General features: G+C 45.5%; 1 protein-coding gene across 1 annotated transcript in view; it reads left to right on the top strand.

The window, feature by feature from the left end:
* Nucleotides 1–14,324, top strand: part of IGSF3 (immunoglobulin superfamily member 3) — a 529,021-nt gene that overhangs the window by 102,303 nt on the left and 412,394 nt on the right. The window lies entirely within an intron of this gene.

Raw genomic sequence — 14,324 nt, 5'->3', positions numbered from 1 at the left:
GCACATAGGTTCGCCCCTTCACTGCCTTTCCAACGCTACTGATCCTCCAGAGTGGAAAAAGTTGCCTCTTGCGCTGTTGCCTCTAACTTTCCTCACAGCATCAAAAAAAAAAAAGTCGCTTCGCATTGTGATCCAACAAAAGAGGCTTTCCTTCAGTTTGTGCAGCGGATCGGAGCTCTGTCGATTCGATCCAGAGAGGCAAGAGCATTTTGAAGCTCCTCCGGGGTGGGCCCGCGTTCGGGGCGATTTTGGCGCGAATCCACCATTTTGAATTTCCCGCCTTTTTCGGTGATGGCTGCGAATGTTGTAAAGCACTATTCCCGTTGTGGCAAGCGCAGATCAGCAGCAGGGCTCTGTAAATCATGTTCTTCTGACGTCAGAGCCGGCCCGAGCATGGCAAGCGAGGTTTCTTCCCGCTCTGTGGAGCTGGCAGCGAGCGCCACTTTTGAACAGCATGGCGCGACCCCCGCTGAGGCGGAGGGGTGTGAGCCTGGAGGGGAGCCTCGAATGGAGGCTAATATGAGAGCCATTTCCCCTGGACTGGAACCGGGAGGCCAGGGTGAGCCATTCTCCCCTGAATTTGTTTTACTGCTGCATAAAGCATTTATGTTAAAAAGAGCTCTCCCGCAGGGGTCTCAATCGGCCCGGCTGCCTGTGTCCCCTCCAGTAGAGCCCGGCCTTGATTTACTGTCAGGTGCGTTTTCCCCTGACAGATAGCCGCAGGACAAATGCAGAAGGGTGGATTCCCCTTCAGAGAGTGGAGCACTCTCTTCAAGAGATACGCAGTGCAGCGACATGGGCTTCTAAACTCTCTTTTGCCCGACATTACAGGCTGGATGTGGCTGCCAGGAGAGACGCGCATTTTGGAGCACATGTGCTGGCACGTGGTGTGGCTTGTTCCCACCCTATCTAGGGATTGCTTTGATACATCCCACTCGTAATGGATTCATCTGCTTGATGACAAGGAAGGGAGTGGAGGAGTGGCCTAGTGGTTAGGGTGGTGGACTGGGGAACTGAGGAACTGAGTTCGATTCCCACTTCAGGCACAGGCAGCTCCTTGTGACTCTGGGCAAGTCACTTAACCCTCCATTGCCCCATGTAAGCCGCATTGAGCCTGCCATGAGTGGGAAAGCGTGGGGTACAAATGTAACAAAAAAAAATTAGGTTCTTACCTTGGTAATTTTCTTTCCTTTAGTCATAGCAGATGAATCCATGAGCCCTCCCTCAGTGGTTCATTATGTGATTGATGTTTATTTTATGTACAGTTTTTCCTGTAGAAATGTTCCCTCATTGGGAGAAGTTGGAAAACAGTCTTCAGGATTTCTGTTCTGTTACAGGAGGTTGAGTTCGTCCCTCCTTTGAATTGTTGCTTCTATTCTGGGGCGTTCATCCGCTGTGAGGAAAGTTCATGTTGTTATGCTTTGCGGTGTAGCACTTTTTTGGAGGCTTCAAATACTGAAGAGGCAGATGGAGCTAGCTGGCCATGAGGCACTATGGTTTTTCAATGCTCTCTATCTCCCCCTGCTGGTTGATGGACACAACCCACTCGTAATGGATTCATCTGCTATGATTAAAGGAAAGAAAATTACCAAGGTAAGAACCTAATTTTCCCATCAAGAAGTGCACCAGGCTGTCCCCACTCCCACCCAATGCCACTGCCACTGTTTCAGCAGTGGTGGCAAAAACAAACAAATATAGATTGCAGGGCCACACTGTTCCTACTCACGGCTGTTGACTTTCCCCTGGATCAGAAAGCGTTGTCAGAGGGGGGCAGGACCGGCAGCCTCAAGTAAGAACAGAGTAGCCTACCGTGTTTCTTTTACTTTTATTTTGCCACCGGTACTGCTATTGGTCTGAATAAACAGCAGCAGCGGTGGTGGGGGTGTTGGTTGGGGGGAGGGAGAGAGGAGGTAGATGCTGGATGTTGGGGGTGGAGAAAGGGGGCAGGCACTGGATGTAGGGGGAGAGGGGGGACAGATGCTGGATGGGAGGTGGGGGAGGGCAGGCAGAAACCAGATGGATGAGTGAAAGAAAGGGGATAGACACCAGATGGAAGAGGGGAGAGAGGGGACAGATGCCAGATGGATTAAGGGGAGAGAATAAAGATGCCAGATGGATGAGGTGAGAGAGGGACAGATGCCAGATGGATGAGGGGGAGAGTGGGGACATGCTAGATGGATGAGGGGAGAGAGGGGACAGATGCCAGATGGAAAGAAGAAAAAGGGGGCAGACACTGGATGACATAGGGTGAGAGAGAAGGCAGACCCTGGATGGAACTGGGGGGAGAAAGGGACCTCATTCTAGATGGAAGTGAGGAGAGAGAAGGGTCATATGCTGGATGGAAGGGGAGAAAAAGAGAGCAGACTTTGGGTGATAATGAGAGAGAGGAACCAGGCTCTGGAAAGAAGTAGGGACAGAGAAGGGTCATATGCTGGATGAGGGGGGGGGGGAGAAAAAGAGGACAGACGCTGGATGGATGGGTTTCATAGAGGGGCAGACGCTGAATGGAAAGGTGGAGAGAGAGGGGGGCAGAAGCTGGATGGAGAGGGGAGGAGAGAGAGGGGGGGCAGAAGCTAGATGGAAAGGGGGGACAGAGAGGAGGCAGAAGCTGGATGGAAAGGTAGAGGGAGGGGGGAAGCAAATGCCGGGGGGGGGGAAGAAAGAGATTAGAGTAGTGAGAGACTGGAAAATAAGAGGAAATGAAAGAGCAAGAGTGAGGGAAAGAAATGGTAAGCTGTAGACACACATAGAAAAAAAAAGGAAGAAAGTGAAGCGTGTATACTAGGAAAGAATTTAATTTGGACAGAGGCAGAAAAATAAATGGAAGAAAGCTGAAAGGAAAAGGAGAAGAAAGGAGAGAAACATGACAAATCTTGGCAAGCGAGTTAAGACAACGAGGAAAGCAGAAACAAGAGACTGGAACCAACACAATGAAAAAAGTAAATGGCCAGACGACAAAAATAGAAAAAATAATTTTATTTTTAGTTTAGGATAAAGTAGTGTGGTAGCTGTGTTAATAAATGTTAATAAATATAGAAAATGGAAATAAGACCAATTTTGATATATTTTTGACTAATGTTTGGAGACAAAACCCTCCTTTCTCATGTCAGAACAGGATACCATAACAGCCGTATACTGGCCTGACCTGAGGAAAGAGGTTTTGTCCTCTGAAAGCTAATTGAAAAATGTATTTAGTCCAATAAAATGTCATCATATTTTCCACTTTTTTTGTTTTGTTTGTATTTGTTAACTTTGGGGTCCTTTTACTAAGGGGCACTATTGATTAGTACGTGCTAAATGATAACACACCCATAGGAATATTCATATCATTTAGCGCGCCTTAGTGTAGTGATTGAAATATGTCAGCTTTTGACATTTATGTCTGCTATCTTTATATTTTATATAGTACAGAGGAATATTCTTCACTTTTTCTCTTACTCTGGTGTTGCACTGTGGCGTTTAGGAGGTTCACCTGCTTATAATCGAATGAGAAAAACGCCCAAGTTCCGACCTAAATCGGGAGATGGACGTTTATCTCACAAAAACGAATAAAGCGGTATAATCGAAAGCTGATTTTTGGACGTTTTCAACTGCAATCCGTCGCGGATGCGGACAAAGTTGATGGGGGCGTGTCAGAGGTGTGGCGAAGGCGGAACTGGGGCGTGGTTATCTGCCGAACAGAGATGGGCGTATTTCACCGATAATGGGAACAAAGTATGCGTTTTTAGCTAGAATTTAGGACACTTTTCCTGGACCCTGTTTTTTCACGAATAAGGCCCCAAAAAGTGCCCTAAATGACCAGATGACCACTGGAGGGAATCGGGGATGACCTCCCCTGACTCCCCCAGTGGTCACTAACCCCCTCCCACCACAAAAAATGAAGTTTCTCAACTTTTTATTTTCACCCTCAAATGTCATACCCAGCTCCCTGACAGCAGTATGCAGATCACTGGAGCAGTTGTTAGGGGGTGCAGTGGACTTCAGGCAGGTGGACCCAGGCCCATCCCCCCTACCTGTTACAATTGTGCTGCTTAATGCTTATTAGTCGTCCAACCCCCCCAAACCCACTGTACCCACATGTAGGTGCCCCCCTTCACCCCTTAGGGCTATAGTAATGGTGTAGACTTGTGGGCAGTGGGTTTTGAGGGGGATTTGGGGGGCTCAACACACAAGGGAAGGGTGCTATGCACCTGGGAGCTCTTTTACCTTTTTGTTTGGTTTTGTAAAAGTGCCCCCTAGGGTGCCCGGTTGATGTCCTGGCATGTGAGGGGGACCAGTGCACTATGAATCCTGGCCCCTCCCACGAACAAATGCCTTGGATTTATTCGTTTTTGAGCTGGGCGCTTTCATTTTCCATTATCGCTGAAAAACAAAAACGCCCAGCTCACACATTGTTGAATAAAACATGGGCGTCTATTTTTTCCCAAAATACGGTTCGGTCCGCCCCTTCACGGACCCGTTCTTGGAGATAAACGCCCATGGAGATAGGCGTTTTCGTTCAATTATGCCCCTCTCAGTCTACTATTTGTCTACATATTTCTATTTTTAATTTGCGGTTAGTTATTCTATAATGGGTGAGGGTCTGTCTGTGTTGTGTGTATATGAAAGAGACATGGTTTTCTGTTAGCATTAACTGTGCAGGATTAATCTGTACTACTCTGGCTTTTTTATTTTTCCAATAGGGTTTATTGATGTTCTAGTACCTATTGCAGTGTTTGTGGTGCTGTGTTTTCCTTAGTAGATACTTGTTACGTGACTGGTGGAAGTTACGCTGCTATTATGGTATGGTGGACTTGCTCTTTAGGTCCTGAGTGACATTTGTAGTGCTTTGTATTCACAGTGTGCCTGGTCCTGGATTTTGGTTTTGAATTTAGATCACAGCTTTCTTAGTAATAGCTCAAGGCAAATATCATTCAGGTACAGTAGGTATTTTCCTGTCCTTGGAGGGCTTACAACTTAACTCCCCTGTTTACTTAGCTGCACGGAAATGCCGACATAGCGCATTCAAAGTGAATAGGCTGTGTCTGCATTAGCACATGGCAGCTGATAGCGTGGCTTAGTAAACAAGGGGGTAAGTTTTGTACCTGATTCAATAGAAGGTTAAGTGACTTGTCCAAGATTTCAAGGAGCAGCTCTATTAGGTACAGCTAATACTGATATCACATATTATCTATATTAGCTGTACCTAATCTTCGCAACCACTTGAGCTGAAGCCTGGTGGCCATTTGGCAACCTCCCAAAAACATTGAAAGGTAAATTATTTTATGGTTGCCAGTAACCTCAGGATTTCTGTTACAGTGCTGCTGAACATCACGGTTCACAGGGCCAACGGGAAGATGCTGGACTGATGAGCTAAGGCTGACAGAGAGCCATGTATTAAAGTACTTCAAATACTTTTCTGTTTAATATGCTGTATTGTTTTGCCATGCATTATTTTGTTTTTCTTGGTACGTAATTCCCTGAAGTGTATTCAGTAATAGAAGTACTGGGGGAGGCAGCTGGTAAACAGTGAAGGGTCTTTCCCTGCTGTGTTCAAAAATGCCCTACTGTCCCTTGGTTTTTCATTTTGTTAGAAGTGGTACTTGTACGGGAGAGCAGTGTTCCTTCTAAGTTACGCTATACATCTAGTAGCTGAGTAAAATTCAGAGTAGCTATAAACATAGTTAGAGTCCAACCTACCTGCAAGTGTTTACATATATGTGTGTATCTAATGTAATGTAATGGAAAATTTTTGCTTATGTCAACTTCAATCCTATTGCTGCAACTTTTCCTTCTCTCCACCTTCCCCGACCCCCACAACGAGTTTAGTACCTTACCTCCCTTCTCTAGGGCAGCAGTACTCCAACAGGCACAGCACCAAAAAGCATTCAGGCTGGCAGGAGTGAAGCCTTGAGCATCTGTGCATGCCCCAAGGCCTACCAGCTTCTGCTCCCTCTGAAGTAGGAAGTTTGGAGGGGGAGGGAGCAGGCAGGCCTTGAGCATGCACAGATACTCAAGGCCCCTCGCTCACCGGCCTCTATTCTTCTGGTGCTGTGCCGGTTGGAGTAGTGTCTCGAGGAAGGGAGGTAAGGCACTAAACATGTTACAGGGGACGGGGAAGTGGAGAGAAGTGCTGGAGACCACGGGGAGGGGGTTAGGGAAGGAGAGAAGTACTGGAGACTACAGGGGAGGGGAGGAGAAAAATGCTGGGCACCACGGTGGTGGGTTCAAAGGTAGGGAAAGATGCTGGATGCCATGGGAAGGGGGCAACAATGAGATGGTAGATAAGGGGAGATGCTGGAGCTGGGGGCGGAGCATGGGTGGGGTTGGGGTGGAGCATGACATCACCAAACAAAAAGGCGTTCCGCTGCCCATGAACTGAACGTTTTCTTTTTGTCTTAGAGAACATACCTTAACAGGCTTAACTCTTCAATGCTTTGCTCTAAGACCAAGCCAGAATATGTAATTATCCTTTTTAAACAGCTTCTCCCCTCTCTGGTCACAGACAGATTGACACACGTGTAGAGGATTTGAAAATGTAACAGAGATGATAGGCTATAAAAGTTTGAAAGGTGAATTGGGCAACTGCCATTTTTTAAATTTGATCACAGTCTATACACAACATAACTTCCTATGGATCACAGAGAGATGTTTAAGTTTGCTATTTTCAAATGCGTTTTTCCGAAAATCATACCTTTTTTAAAATTGATAAATGTTTCACATTTTTAAAAGACATAATTAGTCCATACCTGGGGTTGAAATTTTGCAGTTGATATCCCTCTATCTTGTGTTGTAAATAAGTCACGTACCCAACTTTTGGTATCTTTTCGCTCAGCGGGTCACAGATAATTTCATGATGCATGCTCCTGTCCATACATTCCCTCCTTGCTATTACACCCTTATCCAATATGGCCAGCAATTCAGATGTGTATTTAATTTTCTTTGTTGTAAACTTTACTATGAAATCTTATGAATGAACAGCATGTATTTGTTATAAGCACACGTTTGAGATCTCTGATTTAGGAGACTGCTGGTTCAACTTTTGGTTCTGACCTTTATCTCCACAATTGTTTAATGTATTTTTAAGTTGTTTAGGAAGGCATGTAGGAAGACTGAATATCCTTTCATTGTCCTTTTGCTTTGCTCAATTTCAGACATTTTGGATGAAACCTTCCAAAATGTGAAGTGTTCTATCCTTATTGTAGGGGACTGAGCTAAAGCCAATCTTCTTAAGTTAAATACACAAAAAACTGTTTTACTTTGGCTTGGTGACCTATTGGTGGATTTCAACAGCTGATACAGTTTTACCTTCGGGAGCTATTCTGCAATTTGAAGAAAAATTCAGGGTATTACATTCTAAGTTAACATTTGAACATCAGATAAATGAACTAGTTACAAAATTCTTTTTTGAACTGCGACGTTTGAGGTCCATTAGATCTTCTCTGAGTCCTGAATATTTCAGAACCGTTGCCCAAACTGTTCTACCACCACATTTAGATTATTGTAACTCTCTTTATTGTTCTCTTACTTTACAGCTTAGAAAGAGACTTAAATTGCTTCACAATACTTCTGCTAGACAGATATTCAGTGTAGAGAGATACTCTTGAAGCTTCTCCTCTGTTAAGTGATCTGCATTGACTTAAGATTGATGGACACATTTATTTTAAATTAGCATGTTTGGGGGCCCTTTTACCCATCAGCGGTAAATGGTGGCCCACGGTGGCATTGGTACGTGGGATTGCTGCACACTGAGGTCACCTTTTACTGAATGGCCATGCAGCCATTTACTGCTGGAGCCCTTACCACCTCTTATTTAGGAGGCAGTGAGGAATAGTAGAGAGGAAGTGACGTCAGCCGACGGCATGGTAGCCTGAATTCACAGCTCCCTTCCCCAAAGCTGTAAAATTGGAAACAACACGATCCAAACGGCGATAAAAATTGCAAAACTGTAAGAAAATACTTCCTGGCATACAGACGCTATGAGTAAAGCGGCCTTGACCCGGAAAAAGGAGATGGAAAAAGCGGAGAAAAGCGTGGCGAGTAAGGCCTCCAGACACCGCGAGTCCCCGGAGCGCGGGTCTCCTTCGGATTCAGATTCAGCGTTATCTATGGCTGAGACGCGAGCCCCCCCTTCCAAGAAAGGACTGTCCGTTGAGCTCCGTAAGTTAACTGCTACGATACAGTCGGAGATTAAGCAGTCAAAAGTAGAAATTTTAGAGCGCATGGATACGCTCAGCGCGGACCTCAGAGAATTGGGCGGTAGAGTGGAGGAGGCAGAGTTAAAACTAGATGAGCACGCTGAACTGCTTGATAAGCACACTAATATGTTACAGACTATGGAACAAAAACATGAGCTCCTGCAATATAAACTAGATGATATCGAAAACAGGGGACGAAGAAATAATCTCCGTTTCCGAGGAGTCCCAGAGGGTGGAGACACAGAGAACGTGGCAGAAATAGTGCATACATTGTGCTCTACTTTGTTGGGCCCTGAGGCAGATGAAATGAGATGCGAGCTGGACAGAGCGCACAGAGCTCTTGGAGCACGAAAAGAGCAGCAGACAAGGGACATCATTGTGAGATTTCACAAATATGAGATTAAGGAGAGAATTTTAGCCTCAGCTAGGAAGACAAAGAGCCTGGAGTATGGTGGAGCCCCGGTTCAGGTCTATCAGGACCTCTCGTTATTCACGCTCCAGATGAGGAGGCTGATGAGACCGGCGCTGGAAGTTTTGAGCAAACAACAGATACAATATAGATGGGGCTTCCCCTTCTCATTAAATTTCTCTCTGAAAGGCACCAAATATCGGGTGCAAACTCTTCAAGAGGCATGGGACGCCTTGCACGCAGCTGAGATGGTGTCCACAAAGACTGCACCTGGAGTGATGGCGCCAGCTACCAAGACGAGGCTTCAGCGATGGCAGAGAACCCCGGGACCCGCAAGGCATAATAACCAGAAGCGTTGAAGCAAGTTGGATCGGGACACTGGGGACATGCTTCCAGGAGATTACCTTGATGGGTAGGCATTGCCGCAAATGCCAGTTGACTCTGAACATTGATGGTAGGGTTGACAACAACCTTAAAATGTATGATTTTGAAGAATGTTGAAATGGTAAATTGAAGGGAGGGCATAGTAATGAAAGATGTAAGGGTGAGGATTAAGTGGGATCGTGAATGAGCTGATATTGATGGGGAGGGATAGATGTGGGTTTGGGAACTATGTGGTGGGTGAATAACTTCCCAAAGACCCACTTGGAGGACATTGGTCTTCCAATTGGTGTGAATGGAGGGGGTGGGAGGGAGGGAGGGGGGGGGTGGGAGGGAGGGGGGGATAGTGAGATATGGGAAAATAAGGGAGAGAGAGGGGCACTGCTGGGTATGCAGGGAGTATATTTTGCATTATGGCACTGTATAGAGATATCATGCAGGGGTGCGATAGAACAGCTTTATTACAAACTACGGTGATTGATACAGACTTAAAAATTCTCTCCTACAATGTAAAGGGCCTAAACATGCCTCAGAAGAGGCAAAAGTTTTATAAGGAAATAAAGCAGCATAGACCACATGTGGTTCTCCTGCAGGAGACGCATTTGGTGGGTAGACATGAAAGGCTTCTTTCCCATCCAGAGTACCCAGTAGTGTATTGTGCATCAGCAACTGGGTCAAAGAAAGGAGGAGTTGCGATCTTGATTCATGCTGCGGTTGGGGCGCAGGTTCTTAAGGTAAAACGGGATGTGGGTGGACGCTATATTTTTATGCATACCAAGATTGATAATGTGGATTTAACCCTGGCCTCTATATATGCGCCTAACACGGGACAGGCTGGGTTCCTGGAGAAGGTTAGAAATTCCTTGGCTACTTTTGCGCAGGGCTCACTAGTAATAGGGGGGGACTTTAATACAGTGATGAACCCGAGCATAGATCGTTCAGGGCTCCCCAGAGGCGAGGGTCATAGGGAATCTTTGGCCTTGAAGTCTTTGGCGCTTTCGCTGGGCACAGTGGACCTATGGAGGGTAAAACATCAGAGGGTACGAGACTACACATTTTACTCTGCAGTACATAACTCTTACTCACGCATAGACTATATATTTGTGGATGCAACCCTGGTGGAGCATGGTCCTGAAGCAGGGATAGGTAATGTGACTCTGTCGGATCATGCCCCCATATGGGTGACTCTACCAAATATTAGGGCCGAAAAAAAAAATAAAAGATGGACACTGAATACTGGTCTTCTGCGGGAGGGAACAGTGGTGGATGGCTACAAGCAAGTGTTGAAAGAGTATCTTGAATTTAATCTAGGCTCAGGACCCCAGCTTAGTATAATATGGGATGCTATGAAGGCGGTGACCCGGGGATATTTCCTACAATTGGCCAGTAGACAATCGAAAGCTCGTAGGGCGCAGATCGCGGAATGCCTGGAAAGCATTCGTTTGCTAGAGGAGCAGCATAAGGCTACTGGCGCAGCTAGGGTTCTGAGAGAACTTAATTCCCAGAGAATGCGCCTTGACTCCATATATTCAGAACACCTAAGCATGCTACAGGCAAAGAATAGGGTGAGCTCATATGCATATGCTAACAAAATAGGGCGCCTTCTCGCCATTAAGTTGCGCAGGCAAAAAGTTGAGCGGAATATCATAAAGATACGAGATGGTGGAGGAGATACCTTAAGTACATCCGAACAAATACGACACAGATTTGGGGAATTTTATAAAGATCTATATGCCCAGGAGCTCAACCCTTCGATGGAATTGATAGATCATTACTTACAGGATAGTGAACTTACCTCTCTGAGTCACCAGCAGCAGACAATGTTAGATGAGCCAATTACTCCCGGGGAAATCCAGGAAGCAATTAGTAGTCTCCCCTCACATAAATCGCCCGGGCTTGATGGGTTGCCCAATGAGTTCTATAGGAAGTTTGCCCCTGAAATAGCTCCGCTCCTAGCAGATTTGTTTAATCAGGTGGGGAGAGGGGGGTCATTACCTCAATCAATGATGGAGGCATGGATAGCGGTCTTGCCTAAACCAGGCAAAGATCACTCTGAATGCGGATCCTACAGACCTATTTCTGTGCTTAATGCAGATGTCAAAATATTGGCTAAGGTACTGGCGAACCGTCTGGCCCCTATTTTGCCAGTACTTATTCATCCAGACCAAGTGGGCTTTGTTCAGTACCGAAAGGCGATGGACAATATTAGAAGGGCGGTGGATATAATGAACTTGGCAAAAAACAATCAGAAGCCGTTATGTCTTTTAAGCCTCGACGCGGAAAAAGCCTTTGATCGGGTTCACTGGCCCTTCATGTATAAGGTGATGGAAAATATGGGGTTTGGAATACAATTTCGTAGCTGGATTCGGGCCTTTTACGAGTTCCCTAAGGCCTGTGTTCGGGTCAATGGAGGAAATTCAGACTTATTCAATTTACACAGAGGTACTAGGCAGGGATGCCCTTTGTCTCCCTTATTATTTGCAATGGTAATGGAGCCTTTTGCAGCCCGTGTGCGGTCTGATCCTGATATCTCGGGAGCTAAGATAGCGGATAGAACACATAAATTGGCCTTATTTGCAGATGATGTATTATTGTTCGTCACTAGACCCTTGACCACATTCCCGCACTTAGAACACATGATACAGCAGTATTCAGCGGTGTCCGGATTTAGGGTCAACATGGCAAAATCTGAGGCCCTGAATGTGACAATTCCGGAGGATGTGGTGGAGTCTTTAAAGATTTCATCCCCATTTCGGTGGGCCCACAAACATTTAAAATACCTGGGGGTGAATCTGACTAGGGATCCTTCGGAGCTCTTTAATGCAAATTATAAGGGGTTGGGTAAAATTATCATGGAAGATCTAGAGAGGTGGGGAGATTTGGGAACATCATGGTTTGGCAGGATAGCTATTCTTAAAATGAATGTCTTGCCAAGACTGTTATACCTTTTTCAGGTGCTGCCTGTGATAATGCCCAGGCGATTCTTAGCTAATTTACAAGATAGGCTGGTGCGATTCGTCTGGGCAGGAAAGCGTCCTAGGCTAGCGAGGTCGCTCCTATATAAGGAAAGGAAAAGGGGTGGACTTGGGGTACCTAATCTTGCATGGTATTACAGGGCAGCGCAGGGGAAAGCAGCACTGGAATGGTATCAAGAATACCCGGACCGCCAATGGGTGCAAATAGAACAACACTCTGTGGGTGACAAACCTTTAAGTGCACTAATGTGGCTGCCAAAATCCTTTACAAGTATAAATGAAAGAGCTTGTCCCTCCATAGCGGTAACGCTCCATTATTGGGATAGTTTGTTCCCTAAGAGACAATGTATATTGACTCGCTACACGCCGATAGCCTTTAATCCTTTATTTTTACCGGGGACGGTTACGGGGATCTTTACTAAATGGTATGAGATAGGGGTGAGAACCTGGGGCCAATTATTTGAAGCTGATAAGCTGGTATCTTTCGACACATTGCGGGGCAGATATCCTGGGGTGGAGGGAGGTGACTTTGCATACCGTCAATTAGTATCTCTCCTTAAAAGCAAGGCGGTGAGGGAGGTGATGCAGCGTGAGAAATTAGAATTGGAGGGGATATGTGAGCGACATGCTTCATCTAGGGGATTGATAGGTTCCCTGTACCATAATATAAGCAAGCAGGCGCCCAGTTACGGGGCACATAGGAAAAGCTGGGAGCGAGAGCTGGGGACGAGTTTGGGAGACCCTGGGTGGGAGAGCATAGAAAAAGCAGCTGTGAAGGTGTCAACCCATGTACCCCTGCAGGAGAATGCTATGAAAGTATTATATCGGTGGTATCTCACGCCTGCCCGATTGAGGCGGATTTTCCCAAATGCCTCGGGCATGTGTTGGAGAAGGTGTGGCCAAGAGGGTACTATGGGACACATATGGTGGAATTGTGTTAAAATTCGTGCCTTTTGGAAGGCGGTACATTACAGGCTGCAGGCTTGGATAGGGTGTACAGTGCCCTGGGCCCCTGAGGTGTTCCTATTTTCAGCTAGGATTGCAGGCTTACTATCCTGTCAACAAACTTTGGCAAAGTATGTGGTTGGTACAGCAAGGGTGGTTGTAGCTTCACAATGGAGGAGGGAGGGAGTTCCCCCGCTGGCTAAGTGGCTTAATAAGTTGAGGTATGTACGTGAAATGGAAAGATTGGTGGCTGAGCATAAGCAACAAATGGGGAAATGGCACTCTGTTTGGAAATACATTCCTGTAGACGCTCTGACGAACTAATATGTCTGAGAGAAGAGTGCCTAGTTAAATATATTAAAAAAAAAAAAAAAAAAAAAAAAAAAAAAAGAGGTAGTGCTCAGCGGTGCTCTCTTGGCGGAGAGGGGTAGGGGGGCGGGAGGGAGGGTAACCTCTGTTCTATTAAACAGTTGGAAAAAAACAAAAATGTTGAAGTTTAAAAATGTTGATATCGGAAAGTTGAAACTATGATGAGTTATACTGTACAAAGCACTAGTGGAATACTGTATTAGTCAAAGGTAAATGTAATCTGCTGGATAGTATTTTGCATTCTTTGTGTTGTTTCAATGAACAATAAAGACTTCATACAAATTCAAAAAAATTTAGGAGGCAGTGAGGGCTCCTGTGGTAATCGGCCAGCGCGTGGCACTGCCCGATTACCCCTGGGCATTCCCACTCCCCGCCCACCTGTGCTAGAAAATAAAACAATAGGCGCCAGAAGTGGTGCGCTGCATACCCGGAACTACTCCTGGGCAATCCCAGTGGTGGGGCAAAATTGCTGTTCGCAAACCTGGCAGTAGCCCTACCACCAGGTGATAAAAGGGCCTCTTGGCTTACAGTTGGCTGACTTATAATCTTTTTAAATAGTAGACCATTTTGAGAAGAGGGAAAAGATAGTTATTAGACTTTCCATCTATGAAGAATGTTAACTGTAAATCTATTAAGAAGCATTTCTTCGATTTTCAAAGTATTAAGTTTTGGAATAGTATTCCAGTTCAAATTTGTCAGCTTTCTCCTTATATTTTATTTAGAACAGCTCTTAAAACTTAATTGTTTTCTAGACAGAGACTGTGATTTTATTTACTCTGATTGGAATTTTTGTATGTTTATTGTAGATTGTATATATAGGTCTGCAACATGTATTGTAATTTCCTTGTAATGTGAAGCCTCTTTATTGTAATCCGCCTTGCAGCATTAGTTAAAGGTGGAATAGAAGTCTGTAAATACAATACAATACAACAGGCAGAGTAAGTGACAGTGAATTTGTCATCTCTTACCCTATGGTGGTATGCCCTGATGTTCAGCCCTTTCTCTGGCTGTTATAGACTCCAGCTTAAACCAGAGTATAGAACATCACTGTGAAGAACACTTGAACCA

The sequence above is a fragment of the Microcaecilia unicolor genome, chromosome 5 (assembly GCF_901765095.1).
Source record: "Microcaecilia unicolor chromosome 5, aMicUni1.1, whole genome shotgun sequence".
NCBI classification, from domain to species: domain Eukaryota; kingdom Metazoa; phylum Chordata; class Amphibia; order Gymnophiona; family Siphonopidae; genus Microcaecilia; species Microcaecilia unicolor.
This window is presented reverse-complemented; position numbering and strand designations above follow the sequence as displayed.